Below are 20,612 nucleotides of genomic sequence, written 5' to 3' on the forward strand. Positions count from 1 at the left end.
TCAACTTTGACGACTACTACTAGATGACGTCATGTGTATCTCGTTGCGACAAGACGGAGCAGGCCACGTCGGCGCAGCAGATCGCACAGATGTACCTCTCGCAAGACCAGGTCAAGAACTCCACCAGCAAACCTGTCAACTTTGACGACTTCTACTAGATGACGTCATGTGTATCTCATCGCGATAAGACGGAACAGGCCACGTCGGCGCAGCAGATCACACAGATGTACCTCTCGCAAGACCAGGTCAAGAACTCCACCAGCAAACCTGTCAACTTTGACGACTTCTACTAGATGACGTCATGTGTATCTCGTCGCGATAAGACGGAGCAGGCCACGTCGGCGCAGCAGATCGCACAGATGTACCTCTCGCAAGACCAGGTCAAGAACTCCACCACCAAACCTGTCAACTTCGACGACTTCTACTAGATGACGTCATGTGTATCTCATCGCGACAAGACGGAGCAGGCCACGTCGGCGCAGCAGATCGCACAGATGTACCTCTCGCAAGACCAGGTCAAGAACTCCACCAGCAAACCTGTCAACTTTGACGACTTCTACTAGATGACGTCATGTGTATCTCGTCGCGACAAGACGGAGCAGGCCACGTCGGCGCAGCAGATCGCACAGATGTAGCCACGTGCCGCGAATGTAAATCGGCTATAAGAGCTTACCCATCTGCCGAAAACCTTGCACTTTTGTGCAAACTTTTGTATATCTGACATGGCTATTTGTACGTTACGTACAAATCATGTACAAATAGCCATACATTTGACGTTCCCCTTCCCCGCAAAAATGGGCAGACTGTTTTGTACAGAAAATGACAGCCAAGGCATCTCCAGTTACTAATTGCTCTAAGACGAGTGGCGACACGAGTTGCGAATTACCTATTCGCACATGTTTTTGGCCCCGGGGGAAAATGGTACCTAATTCATTCCGGATTGAAGTGCTTAAGGGGCCTATTGCATAATAAAATACAAGCTAATATTGTTGGTGATTTTACATACAAAATCAGTAATAGTATTAGCTTGTATTTTATTATGCAATAGGCCCCTGGACTTATCCTTTCCATTATTTTGAAAACTATCTTTCCAAGTTTTCTTTACAACACCTAATTATAATTTAATTAAGTACTCCACGCAAAATTGTTATTTTTGTTGGTATGAAATAAGATTAGGTACTTATCATTTTTTTATTATGTCATGTATATTTACTATACGACGATGGTTCGCTGTGCGCACCAGAATCCCTAGTGTAAATGTCATTTTCAGTTTTCAAAACGTCCCGCTTGGCGTGCTGTTCAAAGTCTCATACAAAAATAGACATAACGCAAACGCGAGCGCTCGTCATGCTATCGAATGAAATTTACACACGGGGTCAGATTATATTTATAAGGAATATAAGGATGTAAAATAATAAAACATTTCATCGTCAATTATCTTTTATTTTATCGATAAACCTATAATAAGTGCTTACGATAACTTATTTATTTAAAAATATAAGTTTTGGCCATGTCGAGTCGAATTAGAGTATTTAATTAATTATTTATTATAACTAACCTAATGGGGCTCAGTCAGACTACTAACAACTGAAAATATCTAAACACTAACTCCAAGAACATTTGAGCGAAAAATATAGTTCAAATCAAATAAACAATACGATACAAGTCCGAAAAGTAGGGAATTCGCAAAGAGTGGCGATAAATTGAAACACGATCGAAGGGAGCGTTTTAAATCGACACGTACCTTTTCGCACGTCTATTGTACATGTACAACGTTTTACAGTACATATGGCCCTTTAAGTTTTTGACATAGGCACGTATTGTCCTTAATCCCGCCCTAGGGCGGTAAAGTAGGCATATGTACTGTAAAACTACACTTGTACAAGTCTGTAATCATAGCTACACTGACATACAACTAACATACATACAATAAGCTCATTGGCGCGTCGCATGACGTGAGGATCGCCGGTTAGCTGCTAATTATCACAACGCCTAACCCTTTCACTGCCTTTCTACCCAATATCTACCTACTTGTAGAAACTAAAAAAATATCAGCGATAGGGTAATTCGCCAGTAACTGGCCACTGTTATAATTGGCCACCCTAAACTAAAAAGAAATCTATTCACCTATAAAAGAATTAATTTCATCAGTATAGGTAATTCTAGCAAAAAAGCCGGTAGTACAAAAATTGTAAACCGTCTGACATTTTCAATAAGGCTATGCGCGGGTACATTAACTTAATAATAACAATATTGCATTTTAAAATTGTACTGGCCTCTAAAAAATACAGATTATAAAATAAAGTCAAAAATATGTGTGTATAAAGCATAAGTGTATAACGAAAGTGATATTCATTTGATATGGCACGATGTACTTAATATTAATTACATTCTTAAAAATATATTTGTTCGATTTTTTAATTGTGATTTTAATATATGCAAATATCATAAGAGAATAGAAAATATAATAATCATAAAATTTATGTAAAAGTAAAAATTGTAAAGGTTTCCAATGTAAAGTAAACAATAATCGACGTATCACAATAAATAATTGATTATTATGTAAATACGGGATATTACTGCAATGTTCTGCCGCCAGAGTGCAGCACTACCGACTCAGTAAATTCATAGACTAACTTATACATACTGTGCCTTAAACTGTTTTTTGACAAGTTTTCACAGACAATAAAATATGACATGGATGCATCAAGGCGGTTTGTTAACAAGGGCCTACCGGTAAACGCGAAAATCGAAATTTAGTTATCTGCCTCTTTATCGGTCGAATATGCAAGAGTGATAGAGAGATTAGATAACGAAATTTCGATTTTCTTGTTTCGCGGTAGGCCATGTGATTGACGTGACGTGTGATGTGTCAATGTGGTTTATTTACTGTATGTGCCACAAAGGTGCCACCTACGCAGAGCTTTGCCTAATATTCCCTATTGTAAAGTAGCTACACACGTTAACTTTCCACCCCTTAGAGGATATAACCAAACGGAGTAGCCATTAACAGGCGTTCCCCTCTGTCGAAAATAGGCGGCCAATGGTCATACACATTGTATGGACTGACGTTTATTTGACATGGCTATTTTTACGTTACGTTTATTTGACGTGCTCATCCCGCAAAAATTGGCAGACTATTTTGTACCGAAAATTACAGACATGGCGTCTCCGTTTGGTTATATCCTCTAAGTTCCAGCCCGAGACGGGACAGTAAAAATAATTTTAAATATACAGTCGCCATCAGATATATCGGAGCAGCCGCGGTGCTCATAAATATCTGAACACGCCCCTATTCTCAAGGTGTTCAAGTGAGTGTGATATTTTAGAGCACCTCGGCCGCTTTGATACCTCTGAAGGCGACTGTAGAAACGTGTAAAAAACAAATTCGATTAAAATAAAGTATCCGTGAGATTCATTTAGGGGGTCTTTTTGAAGAGATCACTTATAAAAGTAGTATTATTAAGTAAAAAAATCGGTACAAACTCATCATCGGAGTATTATCTGGGCCGATAAAAATATTGTTGATTTTTTTTTCGGCCGATTTTGATAAAATTTGGTAAGTTTGAAGCGCTCCTCATTCCGCGCGGAATAAACGCGAGATGAGAAAATAATTAACAAGGAAAGGTACCCAACTGTCCGGCTCCGAATTGATTAATTTTTTTATGTTATATAGTAGTCCAAAATAACAGACGTGTTTTTTTAGCTGCCCAAACTCATCCTATTGGGAGGAATTGTCCCCTAAAGTACCTACTGAAAAGTGAGCAAACCCTCTAACATCTGTAGAGTTTTGTTCAAGCAAATTACTAGTTAATTACTGGTTTGAATATATGTTGGAGAACATGAAAAAATGATGGACACGTGTTTTGTTATTTCGGGTCATACTTCATATTTTACAAAAATAAACACACTTCAAAGTTTCATATTTCTTACCTTTCCTTGTAAGTAATTAAAAAAAAGGGGAAGATTTTTAGAAAATACAGTAAAATTGCGCTTGTAGCACAGAATACGGAACTCGATCTATTCACCAAATTTTATCATAAACTGACGAGAAGTTCGGCAGAAAAAAAGGCCTAAAGGGTTTAAACAAGTTTGGGTTAATTAAACAACTTACAACCCAAATTAGGTTGCCATTGAATGTCCGTCATTCAGTACCTACAAAGTAATGAGATAAATGTTTTTACTTAAAAAAATATCTTAGGGTGTAAACCGGTTATTTATTGTGACAACCGGATTTTCTTATCTGTTAAACCGGTTTCCATAATTTAAATCAAATTTAACTATAAATTGTTTTCAATTAATAAAATTAAATTGTTCTTAACCTAAAGCTACCCAACGCCGTAATATTGTAGTGTAAGAGGAAAGGGGATAGCCGCTTCTCCATACAAACGTAGTCCTCATTTTCCTCTCTGGATATTGACATTATGGAAAATATTTTTGCATAATTTAATGTAAGTATATTTATTAACCATAGCTGTGCCCCTCTACGTTGACATTTTTCGGTCTTCTGATTATTGTAAAAACTTGGAGCGAAAAACAGATTTCATACACATTTTTAATAGTGTAGTAAATAAAGGTAGTGGACCCCGCAGTAATTCCTCTGCCAGAAAAAACTTTACAGTATGATAAAGTATAAATAAATAAAAAGTATTGTATAAATTTCCAAAGAATAATAATAATAGAATTACAATACACACCTCCCAAAGGTCCGGAACACCATTGTTCCGTGATGGGAAAGACATAGAATTAAAGTAAATACCTAAAGTCTTAAATCGTTAATATCTTTTTACGGAAAAATGCTCCGTTCAAACTTTCTTCACCGGACATATTCATGTAACGTATTGCAACAATATATGAAATATCAAAAAAAATATCCCAGCAGTAATAACAGTATTAATAAAATAAATTTTCTCAAAAATGGACGGCAAAGTCGACTTTGCCGTTTAAAAAATAGGTCGCGAAGCGCGTAGTTTATGGTCAGTCAAAAATTAAAAAGTTAAAAACATTGCAGTCTCGATTTTGGGACTGCAATGTTGCATACAAATTCCATTATTTGTCGAGTTCCAAACTTATTAAAAGTTGAAATGGCCATATCAAATGAAGGCACAGGCCCATTAAACAGCCAAACAGATGATTAGTACCGCGACTATTTAGCTGTCTCAAATAGGTTGGCGTATTTTCGGCAGAAAAATACACCTCTATTTTTTTATTAAAAAAATAAAAAGGCGGCAAAGCTAATTTTTTCAATTGTTTCTACTTTTTTCTGTTAAAATATATACGTAAGAACGTTGCTTTTGTAAAATATTTCTATGATATTTATATTTCTTGCACCATTTTTGAGAAAAGCACTATATATGACTCGGCTGGAAGGCTACTTGCTGGCTTCGGATTCAATTAAACGGACTCCCAAGGTCGTCCGTTTAAAACGAATCCTCAGCCTGCAAGTAGCTACTTCCGAGCCTCGACAATAATGTACTATTTTTGGCGTGTCTTGGACCGGAAAATTGCTCAGTCTAATTTTTTCACTGGAATGCCATTTTATTGCCGGTTTATACCTAGAAAATGAAAATCTAAAAATTTTACACTCAGTTTTTAATAGTTCTATAATACATACATTTGGGCACGCATTTTTTTTTGGATTTTTTTACCCACTGCGCCAAATTATATTCTAAGATCATATAAGAAGAAAAAAATTACAGAGCAATTTTCGATGAAAATGAGTGTCAAAAAAAGGAATTATCATAAAAAAATATTCTCGTGTTTGACAAAACTTTTAGATTTTTTTCTAGTATCACATACAGATATAAATAACTTATTTTGTAAAATAATTTTTGACTGAGGAATTACTCGGTTCAATATATAATCAGATTTGTGTTTTTACCTAACTTAGGAGTGTTTTTTTTGGATATTTATATGTTAGTCTCGGCTCATACTATACAATAACCAAGCTAAATTTCATCGACTGAGAAATTAATGCATGGGTCTCCATACAACAACTTGCTTCATTTACTACAATATAAATGCTCCTAACTTTTATAATAATCAAAAATTCGAAAAAATCAAGCGAAGCGGCGTAGCTGTGGTTGATATACAATCAATTGTGTCAAAATATTTTCAATAATGTTAATATCCAGAGACGAAAATGAGGACTACGTTTGTATGAAAAGGCGATTTCGCTCGGAGCCTCCACTTTCGTCTTAAGGCAAAGGGCTATGTCATCTTAATAACTACAATTGTACTAAAAAAAGAGGCAAGAGTATATGTACAACTAAAATTACATCACATCCATCAACCATAGACAAAGCAATTACTGAGACTCGTAATGTAGTAAACATATTTGAACTGCATTTTAGACATTCTAAACTAGATGGTGCTGTACGGTACATTTTATGGTAAATACATTGACAATCTATTTACCACAAAAATGTATGGCACTGTAAAGTGATATTTAGTTAGGTGTCGAAAATGTGGTTAAAGATGTAGTGCATAATTGTTTTCCATCGTATTTTCTCGGAACATTCGTATTTGTCGTGCTACTTCAATCAACCTCAGTACTTTTTGTACCGAGACTGACTGAAATCGACTAGACACGTTCGTACGTTTCCGTGAAAATACGATGGAAAATAATGATGCACTACATCTGTATAATATTTTGCACTATTTTACGCGTCTCACTATTTCATACGGGCCATTTCGACCGTACATCAGAATGATATTTACTCATGTCATTTAGTTATATTGCGTAAATTGTGTCTCCCCCGCGCCAATACATGTACGGACAAGTCCGAGCGTGTACGTTCGCATTGGCCTGTTTGTCTATGCATCAACTTAATTACCTCACTAACCAGGATTTCACAATCATACATACAAAATTGATTACCTTCCCTAAGCAATACCTTTAAGATTCACAAAATACCGAATTTCGATCTCTACATACTAAATAGAATTTAAAATTATTCAAGGAACTAATTTAATTTGGATGATGGAGTTTCGACAATATTAGACAATGGGAATCTAAGTGAAAATCTGGTATCACTATTATCATATTATTTATGCATTTCAGTGAGATTGCTTATACGTATTTGTGTGCATACTATTACTGTGTGAAAATGCTACATTATTTTATCTAAAATTCTCTATTTGGTCATATTACACAATCCACCTAACTTTGGTTTGCGTCCAAAATGTTGGAAAAGGTAGAGTATAGAATATATTCACTAGCACGGCCACAAGAGCGCGTTTCGTTCGGCAGAAGTTACAATAGGCCCCGTGCATGAACTATAGGGAGTATAGGAGCCGTCAGATTTTTGGTGCGAAGCATAAATGTGTCGTTTATGCTTCCGATGAGCCCACAAGATGGCAGAACCCACTATGCACAAGGAAACGTACCGACGAGAACGGTAGATGGTAGCACTTGCTTTGGCAATGTACATAATAATATGCACATATGTTTCCGATTCAGGCCACAAGATGGCAGACTCCAACGCGCACGGGCCCTATAGAGTGATGTATGTCATGACTCATGTATCAGGTAGTTATAGCGAGAACGTTCTACAGTGGCCTAGGAATAAAATTCGTTGGCTGTAAGCTAAACACATACGCCAATAAATCCTGATCTTCAAGTCTTCAACTGTCAATAAAGATCTCGAAATTAAAATGTTATAGGGAAATTAAAATGTTAATCTTACATTCGCGCCTACATTTTTCAAAATCCGTCTTTTCTACAGATAAATATGTCTGTCAGAGTGTCCACTAGTTTATAACAGCGCGGCCCGTTCCGCGGGCGAGCTGTCAGACGCGTCCGCCAATAAGTTTTGCTCTTCAGGCTGGGGCACGCTCGGCGCGTACATGCTCTCGTACACGGGGTTGGCGAAGTGGTTGCCGCCGTTCTGCAAACATAAACATTTATTCAGTGTACAGCATAAAGGAATACCTTGCTTGAATGAATATAATGCCACCTCAAATATGTAATTTGATATTGTAATTTGTAAACAATTATAACACGTATTATTTATTAGATTAATTTGTATATTTTTGACGATCTTAATATGTATTCATCTTTATATTCGTTTGTAATAAAAACATGTAATACTTATTGAGAAATAAATTAACCTAAATCTAAGCTAAATCAGCTTTCGGCAACTATTGTTGAATTAAACTATACTGCCCGCTTAAGCTAAAAAGCCGTATTTGCATTCAGTTTTCATACAAATTGACTGCAAATACGGCTTTTTAGCTTAGGAGGGCAGTATAAGCATAGAGAAATATACGAGTAAGTAAAGAAAGAGTGGTAACTCCATACATCAGTTTTCTTACCAAAACGCGAGTTAAATATTTCGTAGTCAACATCTAACGTCAAATAGTGGAAGTAGTCATGAAATAACCGGAGTCGCTTTTAAGAGCTTACCCTATTGCCGAAAACCTAGCACAATTGTGCAAACTGTTGTATGGACTGACGTTTATCTGTTATGATATGGCTATTTGTACGTTACGTAAAAGTCATGAAGAAATAGCCATACATTTGACGTGCCCCTCTCCCGCAAATATCGGCAGACTGTTTTGTACACAAAATGACACCCAAGGCGTCTCCAGTTACTAAATGCTCTAAGATTTCAACACTTGACATTCCATCAAACGCAGCCGCCATAAATTCATAGGCCCCGTGCATGAACTATAGGGGGCAGCATAGGAGCCGTCAGATTTTTGGCGCGAGGAGTAAATGTGTCGTTTATGCTTCCGATGTAGCCCACAAGATGGCAGAACCTACTATACGCACAAGGAAACGTACCGACGAGAACGGTAGATGGCAGCACTAGTTTTGGCAATGTACATGTGCACATATGTTTCGGATTCAGGCCACAAGATGACAGACCCTCCAACGCGCACGGTCCCTATAATAATCATACTCCTCCAGGAAGTTCTGTTATTGGCTATTCTATAAGTTCTCATGTTTTTTGTATATTATTTAATGTAAACGCTGTTGAACTTCTCAATAAATTAAATAAATAAATCATACTATACCTCTCTAGGTGGTGGTAGTAGGTCTCTTCTCGGCGGTTCATCGTCCGCTAAATACATAGGGTTATTAATCTCGACGTTATCCGCTAGGCGCGCGTGCACGAACGCTCCGCTGGAACGAGATGAATAGTTATATTAGATATGGCAAGTGAAATAGCACATTGTGCAACGTGGGGTTAAGTGAAGTTTTGGGGACGAGGGTTTTCATTTTTAGAGGGAATTTAATACCCGGGTTTGCAATATTCTTACCCCCAGCCCCCAGAGTTACACAATAGTACAGTCGCCATCAGATATATCGGAGCGGCCAAGGTGCTCACAAATATCGGAACACGCCTCTATTGTCAGGGCGTTAGAGCGCGTGTTCAGATATTGTGAACACCTTGGCCGCTCCGATATATCTGATGGCGACTGTACATTGTGCAACATGGGGCGTAAGTTGAATATTGCAAACGAGAGTAAGTTAAATCGCGACGGCTTGCCGGAGCGATTTATAGACTCGAGTTTGCAATATTATTACGCCCCGAGTTACACACAATGTTTTTCATTACACTTGCGATACAAAAATTAAGTATAAAGACAAAAAAATTATAATTATGGCACTAGAAACTTCATAACTCCCTAGGGAGAACGCTTTTTCTATAACTCCCGCTAAACCTGCGTGCAATTCCACATTTACTGAGCGAGTGTGATGAAAAATGTTTTTCATCACACTTGCGAAGAAAAAACTAAATTTTAAGTGAAACATGAATCTAGGATATACCTGGATCTGGCATGAGTGGTGGGGATAACTGACAGAACGGGATAGTCTTATGTATCTTTCAGTAGGAGTAGCAGCGAAAGAGCTATTATTCTTTGTCCTTGTCACAGTCTCACATTTTATTTGTTCCCCACCTTTTTTTTAGTATGGATAATGGTGGGCAACAAATGAATTCGACCAATCACAGTGTCGCATTTGCGTATGTTTTGTCCCTCACGGTGGCACGCGTATACCACTTCTATACAATCCTACCTTCTATGAAGTGAAATAATTCTTGAATACGGTGACATTTCAAACATTCGTCCGCCATATTGTCATTCTTTGACAGGTTAGGCATCACAGGCAGTGAAAGCACAAACCAAGCACAAACCCATCCGACATTAAGCCACGATTGAAAATTGTGTAAAAATATTATAAACGGCTATTAAATTACTCTAATTAATTATTTTTAAACATTAAGCAAAAATATTAGATTATAAACGTCAGTAGTTTAATACTAAAAATCATTTAACCTACTTGTTACGTATTAGTGACATAATTATAAAATAAAAAGCTATAACTAGAGAGTTATAGCTTTTTTTCACAATCTATAACTCCCGCGGGAACAATATAGGCCTTTTTCCTTTACACCTGCATGAAATAAGATCTTTTTCGAGCAAGTGTGATGATACTGATGATGTATTGTTATTATTTTTGGTTGTATGTAAATTCAATGTTGACGTATAAAAGTGCCCTTGTGGTCTATTTGCTGAATAAATGTTGAAATTTGAAAATGAAATAATATTACACATAATACGGTTGATGGCGGGAAACACCGGGAAGGGAGACGGCGTTCGTACTATTTCCTCTCTGCCGAAGCATAGGTACAACTGCACCTATGGCGGTGTGTTGTGACTCGTTCGTACACAAAAAGAGATCGAGGTGTGCAAGATTTGTCTTTGACGTGTGTCATTTTCTATGTATTTGTGTCGTCATTACAGATTGGATTTTGTATGTAGTGAGTGGAAAGTGCGACTGTGTGCACGCTTCCCCGCGCAAATGTGGCAGAATGATTTGTACGGTAAGATACCGCTTGGGTTCCCTTCCGACGTGTCGGAAGCCGGTGTTGCTCGAAGACAGGAAATAATGGACTCGTAAACTGTTTAGCATTTGGAATATACATAAAACACGTCTAAATAGTAGATTGTTAACCAAGGGATGAAAGGCACTCATCTCTACCGACGTAGTTTGGCGCTCGAACGCAGTGAGAGCGCCAAAAGTCCGAGGCTGAAATGATGCCTTTCACCCGAGTTAAACACTCTACTTTTCCTTTCGAATACGAGGAAAGTAAAATGCATGTGCTTTTCTTAAAAACATGACAAAGTAGAAATTTTTATAGTAAATCTTGAACAATTTAGGCAAAAATATCGTTATTTATAGAATGGGGAGATAAATATCAGAATGGAAATTGTATAACAAATAGTGTCCGACCGAAGGTTCGGTTTCGGTTTCGGTTTCGGCCAGTTTCGGCCAAAAAATCATGTTTCGGCTGGAGTTTCGGTTTCGGCCAAAAACCGGCCGAATCTTTCGGCCGGGCCGAAACATACGAAATGGTACTTTGGACAAAGACCATGTTGGGGAATAAGTAGGACAACAATATGAATACCTACATATACTGATTCATGTATAGGTATAGAAATTAATTGGTTTATTATAAAATACAATTCCGGTCGACGTTCCACTGGACGGTCGACGCAGTCTTAAGAGGCTGTCAATACCTATAACGCGCACACTGTCTAATTGTATCGGAGTGAATGAGATAGCACTGTCGCATGTTACTGGGCCCTGGGCAAGAGAATAATAAGAAAACTCATCATCTTCCTCGCGTGAGACCGGAATTTTTGCCGAGTCGTGGCAATGGGAATGGGAGCCTGGGGTCCAATTGACAACTAATCCCAAGAATTGGCGTAGGCACTATTTTGTACGAAAGCGGCTGCCATCAGACTGATATTCTAACCCAGAGAGTAAACTAGGCCTTATCGGGACTAGTCCGGCTTCCTCACGAGTACTCACGACATTAGAACCGTTTAATGGTGATTTTAAGCAGGGCCGGATTAAGCATGTCGGGGCCCCCAGTATCAGGTCGGCCCGAGTCGAACGATGTCTTTTTCGCTCTTATTCACTCACTTATTCAGTCATTTTCCTACATACCTCTAATGGCAAATTTTAAGCGAGGCTAAAGGCTACGCTCAACTAGTGCTGCAAAGTTGATTTTCTCAATAGTTTATATTTTGCGAGGCTGAACAGCTGACAATTGATTAAAACTAAGAAAAAACTCTTAAAAGTGTCCCTAGTACAGTTTATCATACGAATGCTCGACCTTAGTTAGCCTCACTTTTTACCTCAATTTACCATTGGTTTGTGTTCCACATGTCATCTACATCAGCTTAGCATTTAGCCTCGCTGCGCCATGCTCGGCCTGCGGTCTCGCGTTTTAATACAATGGACATTGGTTGGAGTCTGTGCTCAACTACTTATCCTGAAGCCTGAAGCACGGCTTTAACTTCGCATGAAAGTTCGCCTGACTGGGGAACTTCGGACTATTAGGCCCAGTTGAAGATCGGTACCCGGCCTTGCGATATTTGTCAACAAAAAATTTCGCGCTCGCTGCGCTCGCGTTTATGGTTGGTTTTTTAGTTGACCCTATATCTACATGTTAGTTTGACTGGTGAATGAATAGAGTTAGACCAAGAAAATTCTACAATGATTTTGATAGCAGTGCAACCAGTGCAAATGTTATTTATACGTCATAATTTAATAGAAGTTTTGACGTTAAAATAACACTTGCACTGCGTGTGTTATCAAAATCGTTGCAGAATTATCTTGGTCTAACTCTAGTAATTTTCTTAAAAAACTTAAGTAACATCAATTTCAAGGACATTGGGTGTTGACAGCCCCATAATATGTGTGTAAAAGCGGTTTTATGACATTTTTTCAACGATTTTAACAAATCTACAAAAGGTTCGGTTTCGGTTTCGGCCGAAACTAGAGCCAAAGCCGAACATTCGGTTTCGGTTTCGGCAAAAAAACATGTTTCGGTCGGACACTAATAACAAATCCATTTAAACCCAAATTTCAATTGCTTATCGTAAAAAAAACGTACTTGGAACGTAAAATGCTCTAGTGCAGAAACGTATCATTTTCTGCACACCTTTTAGAACAACAATGACCCTCTTTCAGAGCATGAGAAATGAAAAGTAACTCACTGCCGCCTCCTGTGTAGTAGGTATGTGGCCGCTCCCACAGCGACCAGCAGCAGTAGTACCGCGACTCCGGCTCCGGCCCATGCGCCTCCTGAACTGGGCGCAGGCTCCGCTATATGGTCCTAACTAGGCTAGTAACTAGTGCCCTCTATCGTCCAGTAGAGTAACTTACTGCCGCCTCCTGTGTAGTACGTATGTGGCCGCTCCCACAGCGAGCAGCAGCAGCAGCGCCGCGACGCCGGCGCCGGCCCAGGCGCCTCCTGAGCTGGGCGCCGCCTCCGCCACGCGGTCGCGCGGCGGCGTGCAGCTGGCGCCCTCTATGCAGGCGCAGAACGCCAGCCCCGGCAGCATTGGGTCGTCTGTGAAACAACGCTGGGGCTTAGAATGTTGCATGATACATGAATCTAGTAAAGAAATAGATTTTCTGAAGCGAGAAAATAATTATCTAGCCCATCGCCGTGCCGCGATTCCGATGCAAGTGCTGAAAAATGGATAGAGTTAGACCGAGAAAAGTCTGCAGCGATTTTGATAACCCACGCAGAGCAAGTGTTATTTTAAACGTCAAACGTCTATGAAATTATGACGTATAAATAACACTTGCACTGCGTGGGCTATCCAAATCGCTGCAGACTTTTCTTGGTCTAACTTTAGATAGACTACCCTTTATTGCCACACCTCAGTAAAAGATACAGCTTAAAGAAAAGCAATCGATTAAAGGTAGAAACACTCGCCACCTACCTACATAAAACTCACAGAATAGTCCCGCGTAGGCATTCACACCACAAACTGTCTTATAATGTTATCTACACGCAGTGATGGTGGTCGGCTGTTAGCAGCGGTAAACGCATGCCTTGTGGCCCACATAGTGCCCACAGTTAGGCCCGCTGAGGCCTCCTTTACACTCACAAACATTAAAAAACTCACCGACAGGAGTCCACACGCAGAGCGACGGTGGCCTACAGTTGGCCGTGGTGCACGCATGTCAATGGCCCACATAGTGCCCACAGATGGCCCCACCGTAGGCCCCTTTGCACCGACATGGCTATACAATCACTCACCGACAGGGGTCCACACGCAGAGCGACGGTGGCCTACAGTTGGCCGTGGTACACGCATGTCAATGGCCCACATAGTGCCCACAGATGGCCCTATCGTAGGCCCCTTTGCACCGACATGGCTATACAATAACTCACCGACAGGGGTCCACACGCAGAGCGACGGTGGCCTACAGGTGGCCGTGGTACACGCATGTCAATGGCCCACATAGTGCCCACAGATGGCCCCACCGTAGGCCCCTTTGCACCGACATGGCTATACAATAACTCACCGACAGGGGTCCACACGCAGAGCGACGGCGGCCTACAGTTGGCCGTGGTACACGCATGTCCGTGGCCCACATAGTGCCCACAGATGGCCCCACCGTAGGCCCCTTTGCACCGACATGGCTATACAATAACTCACCGACAGGGGTCCACACGCAGAGCGACGGCGGCCTACAGTTGGCCGTGGTACACGCATGTCAATGGCCCACATAGTGCCCACAGATGGCCCCACCGTAGGCCCCTTTGCACCGACATGGCTATACAATCACTCACCGACAGGAGTCCACACGCAGAGCGACGGTGGCCTACAGTTGGCCGTGGTACACGCATGTCAATGGCCCACATAGTGCCCACAGATGGCCCCACCGTAGGCCCCTTTGCACCGACATGGCTATACAATCACTCACCGACAGGAGTCCACACGCAGAGCGACGGTGGCCTACAGTTGGCCGTGGTACACGCGTGTCCGTGGCCCACATAGTGCCCACAAAAGGGCCCGCCGTAGGCCCCCTTGCACTCGCAGCGGCTGCCCGCCGACGTGGCTGTGCAGCGGCCGCCGTTCTCGCAGTCACCGTGACTGCAGAATGGAGACTTCGGGTGTTCTGAAAAAAAAAATTGGTACATCTTAGGGAATGTTTTTAGTTAAATTTTGTGTCTTACAAACACTATGTAAAAATGACGGATAGGGAAAAACGATTATCAACAGCAAAGAGCAAGTAAGTATAATAAGGTGACTGCTACAGTTATTGGTCACTACACAGTAATTGGCCACTCCTAAGAACTCAGAAAAAAACAAGCCAATTGTTAATAACTATAGCTGTCACCCTAGGTAAAGTTGTAAGGCTTGTAAGAGTTGACAGACGTTTATGAATAAAGGTCAGAGCACAGCGGCACGCAGCGTAGACAACTAGATATGCACGTGCGAGTGCGCTAAAATGTTGGAGCACGTGCACGCACGTTACGCCTTCTCTTATAAGGATCGGTATTTTACACACCCCGCGTGGGGTCCCTTTGTTTCCCATAAAGTTCAGATTATCATTAGTAATAAAACTGAAACCGTTAACTTTTCAGGATTTTCGTAAGGTTATCCTATAGATAGGTTAGGTTAGGTTTGCTTTATGGCAATCCTGAAAAGTGGCTCGTTTCTGAAGAAAATAAATTATGACTAACGAAAATGCGGGCAAACAATACATTATGACATAAAACTTTTTGGGAAACAATAGAGACCCTAAAACGCGACCGTGCACGTGCACGCACCCAGTGTGCACAGGTCTTATAGCGACGTATTAAATAATGATTTGTTTATCATTACGATACAAGCCGGGAAACCGCTGACATTCAGGCGCCGTTGCAGAGACAATCAATTTGTCGTTAGATCACTCATTGAATATGTTCTAATCATAATTTAATCATAAATAACTTTAAATTGTATTTTGATATACAATTGTACGTGTTGCTTGAAATAAAACTTTATTTAAAAATAAAAAAAAATAAAAATATTACAGGGACATCCTTCATTTATATTATTTTCTTTTTAGGGTTCCGTACCCAAAGGGTAAAAAAAATACTAAGACTCCGCTGTTAGTCTGTCCATCTGTCTGTCACCAGACTGTATCTGATGTACCGTGATATGTATGACGTATTTGGGTTGCCGCTGTAACAACAAATACTAAAAATAGAATTGTGATTTTTTTGCCGTTTTTTGCGTAATGGCACGGAACCCTTCGTGCGACTCACACTTGGCCGGATTTTTTTTTGTTCACATTACTCAAATATTAAATACTTATGTTCTTTCTTAGATTTCGTTGTTATTAATGCTGCTGGCTGGCGCCACTGACGCGCACTGTGCGGATCCTCAATAGAATAGCGGAAAATATTGACATATTCTCATGTTCTTTGAATGAATTCACAATTGCAGCATTGTATATATTATGTTATAGACGAAATGACATACTTTAGATATTTTTATTAATAGTTACACTATTGTCTTAGGTTTACCTGTAAAAATAGTTGTAAGTGTGGAAATAAAAAAAAATAAAAAATAAATTTATAACTGCCTATCGGCAAACCGCGACTCTATTGAGCTAGTAGTTTACCCAATTCGCCGAGAGATGGCGCTGTGCCGTCGGCGCGATATGCTAGAACACGCGAACGATGTGTCGCCGTAGATTCGCTAAGTAATTTGAGCGATGTCAGTACTGTAGGAAAACATCGTGAAGAAATTCACGTATTTTTGGACAACGTCGTCCCGTAAAATGGGACATTCGTTGTATAATAATTAAAAATACTACGATGTACTTGGACTTGATCGTTATTAATTTATTTTTATTAAATTCAATGGATTATTGTACATTTAAATTAATATAGTTGTTTATTTTAATTAATTGTTTTGTTAGTATTAGTTATGTAATGTGTAAATGCCTGAAAAGGTAAGATTTTAGTTACTATAATGTAATTTAATAAATTACAATTACCAATTACAATAATACATATATTAAAGCTGATAATATTTCCATTCTACCCCATAACGCCTCATGAATGGGTGCAACCTCATGGGTGAACGCCCCGTGGGTTCAAAAATAAAATAGCGCATTTTTTTAAGCAGTTTTGATAACAAAAACTCAGCCTCACTGTTCAGAGGGGGAACGCGGCCAGCGTCCTGGGAACAATGCCTCAGGCTAATTTAGGGCTAGATTTATAATTTATTTATTTTGTTATTTAATCTCTGTTTTATTAGTATTTATACGGTGATTTAGCTTTTGTGTAAAAATTGTTACAATTATTTAAGGACAGGTGCGTTTAAGACCTATGTTAAAGACTGGGTGCCTGGCCAAGGTGACAATCGCTTGCGCTACGACAACGAAAGGCTTTGCGTCTCTCTATCACTCTTCCATATTAGTGCGATAGTGACAGTTGCGTTTCGTTCGCTACGAAGCGTGAACGATAGGTATGTTGGCTATACACCCTGGTTTCGAATAGACGTGCGCGCCGCCGCCATAGAGAGTCAGCGCGCCGCCGCCGCCGCCGGTAGTTTAAAATTCGCGCCGAATATTTTTTTATAAGACAGTATTATGCAGCGTTAATAGTACATTATTGTCGAGGCTCGGAAGTAGCTACTTGCAGGCTGAGGATTCGTTTTAAACGGACGACCTTGGGAGTCCGTTTAATTGAATCCGAAGCCAGCAAGTAGCCTTCCAGCCGAGTCATATATAGTGCTTTTCTCAAAAATGGTGCAAGAAATATAAATATCATAGAAATATTTTACAAAAGCAACTTTCTTACGTATATATTTTCACAGAAAAAAGTAGAAACAATTGAAAAAATTAGCTTTGCCGCCTTTTTATTTTTTTAATAAAAAAATAGAAGTGTATTTTTCTGCCGAAAATACGCCAACCTATTTGAGACAGCTAAATAGTCGCGGTACTAATCATCTGTTTGGCTGTTTAATGGGCCTGTGCCTTCATTTGATATGGCCATTTCAACTTTTAAAAAGTTTGGAACTCGACAAATAATGGAATTTGTATGCAACATTGCAGTCCCAAAATCGAGACTGCAATGTTTTTAACTTTTTAATTTTTGACTGACCATAAACTACGCGCTTCGCAACCTATTTTTTAAACGGCAAAGTCGACTTTGCCGTCCATTTTTGGGAAAAATATGTAATAGGTTATAGACCGATAAGAAATAGTTGAAAATTATTGCGGGCACCACTTCCTACGTAACTCTCACATTTTTGACGTAATATGGCAATAATTGCAATAATTTAGTACGGAATTTTTTTGGTTATTGTATAATTTAAATTCTACTATTTTATGTCGCACCAACACAATACTATTTCTTATGTGGCAGTATGATTTACATACAAATGTGTTGTATGTATGGGTAAAACACATTTACAAAGTATAATGTCCAGTGTTTTAACCGTTGTCGATTACACGGCACTTTTGCTAAGTGCTGTGGTCTGACAATAAATAATTTCATTTCATTTCCAGTATGTTGGACATTACCAAGTATGCGAAGAGTAAAATTATCAAATTTTCTGGTAGTTTTTATGGTAAATAAATTAAACAGAGGGATGTTAGGTGTTTCAAAACGTTTTAAAAAGTAATGACTTGTCGGTTTACAACGTAATGTACCTACTAATGAACCAAATAGATAAAAAAATATTTTTACGGATTTTTTTTTCTGTGTGTTTCAAGACATCAAGAGACAGATCCGATTTCATTTGAGAAATTTCTTACAAAAATATTGATAAAATTGCATGCATTATTGTAAAAACTATTGCTCAGATGTTGCTGCCTCCTAGTCCTCTTACGATACCCCGCTAAGTTTGATAAATGACGTCAATGACTGGTAAAATTTTACCACCTACGAGCTATAAAGTTTTTGGAAAATTATAAAAATAATAGGTTTGACTTTAATTCACAACATACGTTGACATTATCAGTAAGTGTATTTGTAATTAAAAAATGCAATTATTCTATATTTATTAAAAAAACATGAATTTGACAAAAAAATACCTTATGCACATAAAGTACCTACTGTATGTATACTCGGTAACTCGGCAACGTCCAAAATACTGGACGTCTTACATTATGCGGCGTATCTTTTTATTTACACCGAACCTGGCAACATCCAACATATTTAACAAACGTATGTTTTTTTTCGAAACTATTATAAATAGATTTTTTTCATGATTTTTCTACAATAAACAACCACATAATAACACCAAAAAAATTATACTAACACAGTTTTTTGATATTTTTTTTGTCAAGGGGCTACCCGAGGTTTTCATCGATTTTTGACAAGTTTTGAATCCTACCTCCTTTTTTTGCACTACAGATTGAATTATAAGACAAACGGTTTTGTCCACCGGATTTTGAAAAAAATGAATAAGTAAGTACTTATTTTTTTATAATTTTTTTAAATATTGTCTAAAAAAACACTTTTATCGTATCTAGTTTGCAGTGAAGGATCTTACATGTACGAAATCTACATATTGGGTTCGTTTTTGACGTCTCGAAAAACGTGTTCAGGGTTTTAATTTTAAACTAATTAACACAAAAGTTATGGCCAGAAAACCAGTTTTTTAGCCTAAAATTGTTCAACTTTGATGCCAAATATCTCGAAGACAATGAACTTTGAAGTAAATATGGGATACTATATTACTTAAAGCCTTGCTGTTAATATAATAAGCTACAAAAAACATTAGAAAACTAAGGGATACAGATCGAAGGTCATTGGCGTGGGGTAGCCCCTTAAGCGTAACTTTTCATTATATTTCCCGACTTCCTTCTTCGCAATTAGGTTTACTATTTGTAGCTGGTATCCCACGCTATAGCCTTACACGGATCTTAAGAGGGTAATTTAAAACGTTGAAATGGCAACACTACCCTCACCGCCATCGGGTCCCGACGGCCCGCAGCCCTCATTCTGTTTTTTCCGTGCATAGCCTTAACACGTCGTATCGAATATTCAAGTTCTCAAGATGGCGCATAGGAAGAGGAAAAGTGATTTGGATTCAGAACAAGAAATACGAGAAAAAATCAGAAGACTAGAACAACAACTTTCGCGTAAAAAAGATCGTCGTCGAGTTATTTTTACATCGTCATCGGATGACGAAGATGAACAAGGTTAGTACCCGTGGGTTAATCTACCCTCATTGTATATTTTTTTCTTTGCGATTCGACGTAAACTGAGTTTTACGTAAATTAAATATATATAGATAATGAGTGTTACGTTCTTCCCGTATGGGGTAGATACTTTTACTCAAAATGTTCTTTTATGATGCGAGATATCTGAATGGGATGTCTTCTTCATATAATATAAGAACGTTTCATACCTACACGCATGGTGGTTTAATTGGCCACAAAATATGAAGAAATGTGATGCGTTCGTCCTGTATGGGGTCGATACTTTCACGACTATACTTCTTCGTTAAGAAATGCCGTTTTATGTTGCGAGACATCTGTATGGGATGTCTTCTTCATACAATCATAAGCACGCTTTGTCCAACTGGGGCTAAGCAATATAAGATTTACCTAAAAGAGCATTCGCCTATCGTTGCAGAACAAGTCTGTACTCGTTCGGCTGGAGCGGTGCGCACCGACGCGGCGCCGTCTACGGGGTCACGGGATTCGCGGGACGAGGTCGCGGCAGGAACGAGCGGCGTGTCGGCGGAGCCCGTGGCCGGCCCGAGCGGCGTATCGATGCATCGCGCGCGCGCGCACCCCACGTCTGCAGCACGGAGCCCCTCGCCGGCACCAGCGCGGGA

The sequence above is a fragment of the Cydia splendana genome, chromosome 20 (assembly GCF_910591565.1).
Source record: "Cydia splendana chromosome 20, ilCydSple1.2, whole genome shotgun sequence".
NCBI classification, from domain to species: domain Eukaryota; kingdom Metazoa; phylum Arthropoda; class Insecta; order Lepidoptera; family Tortricidae; genus Cydia; species Cydia splendana.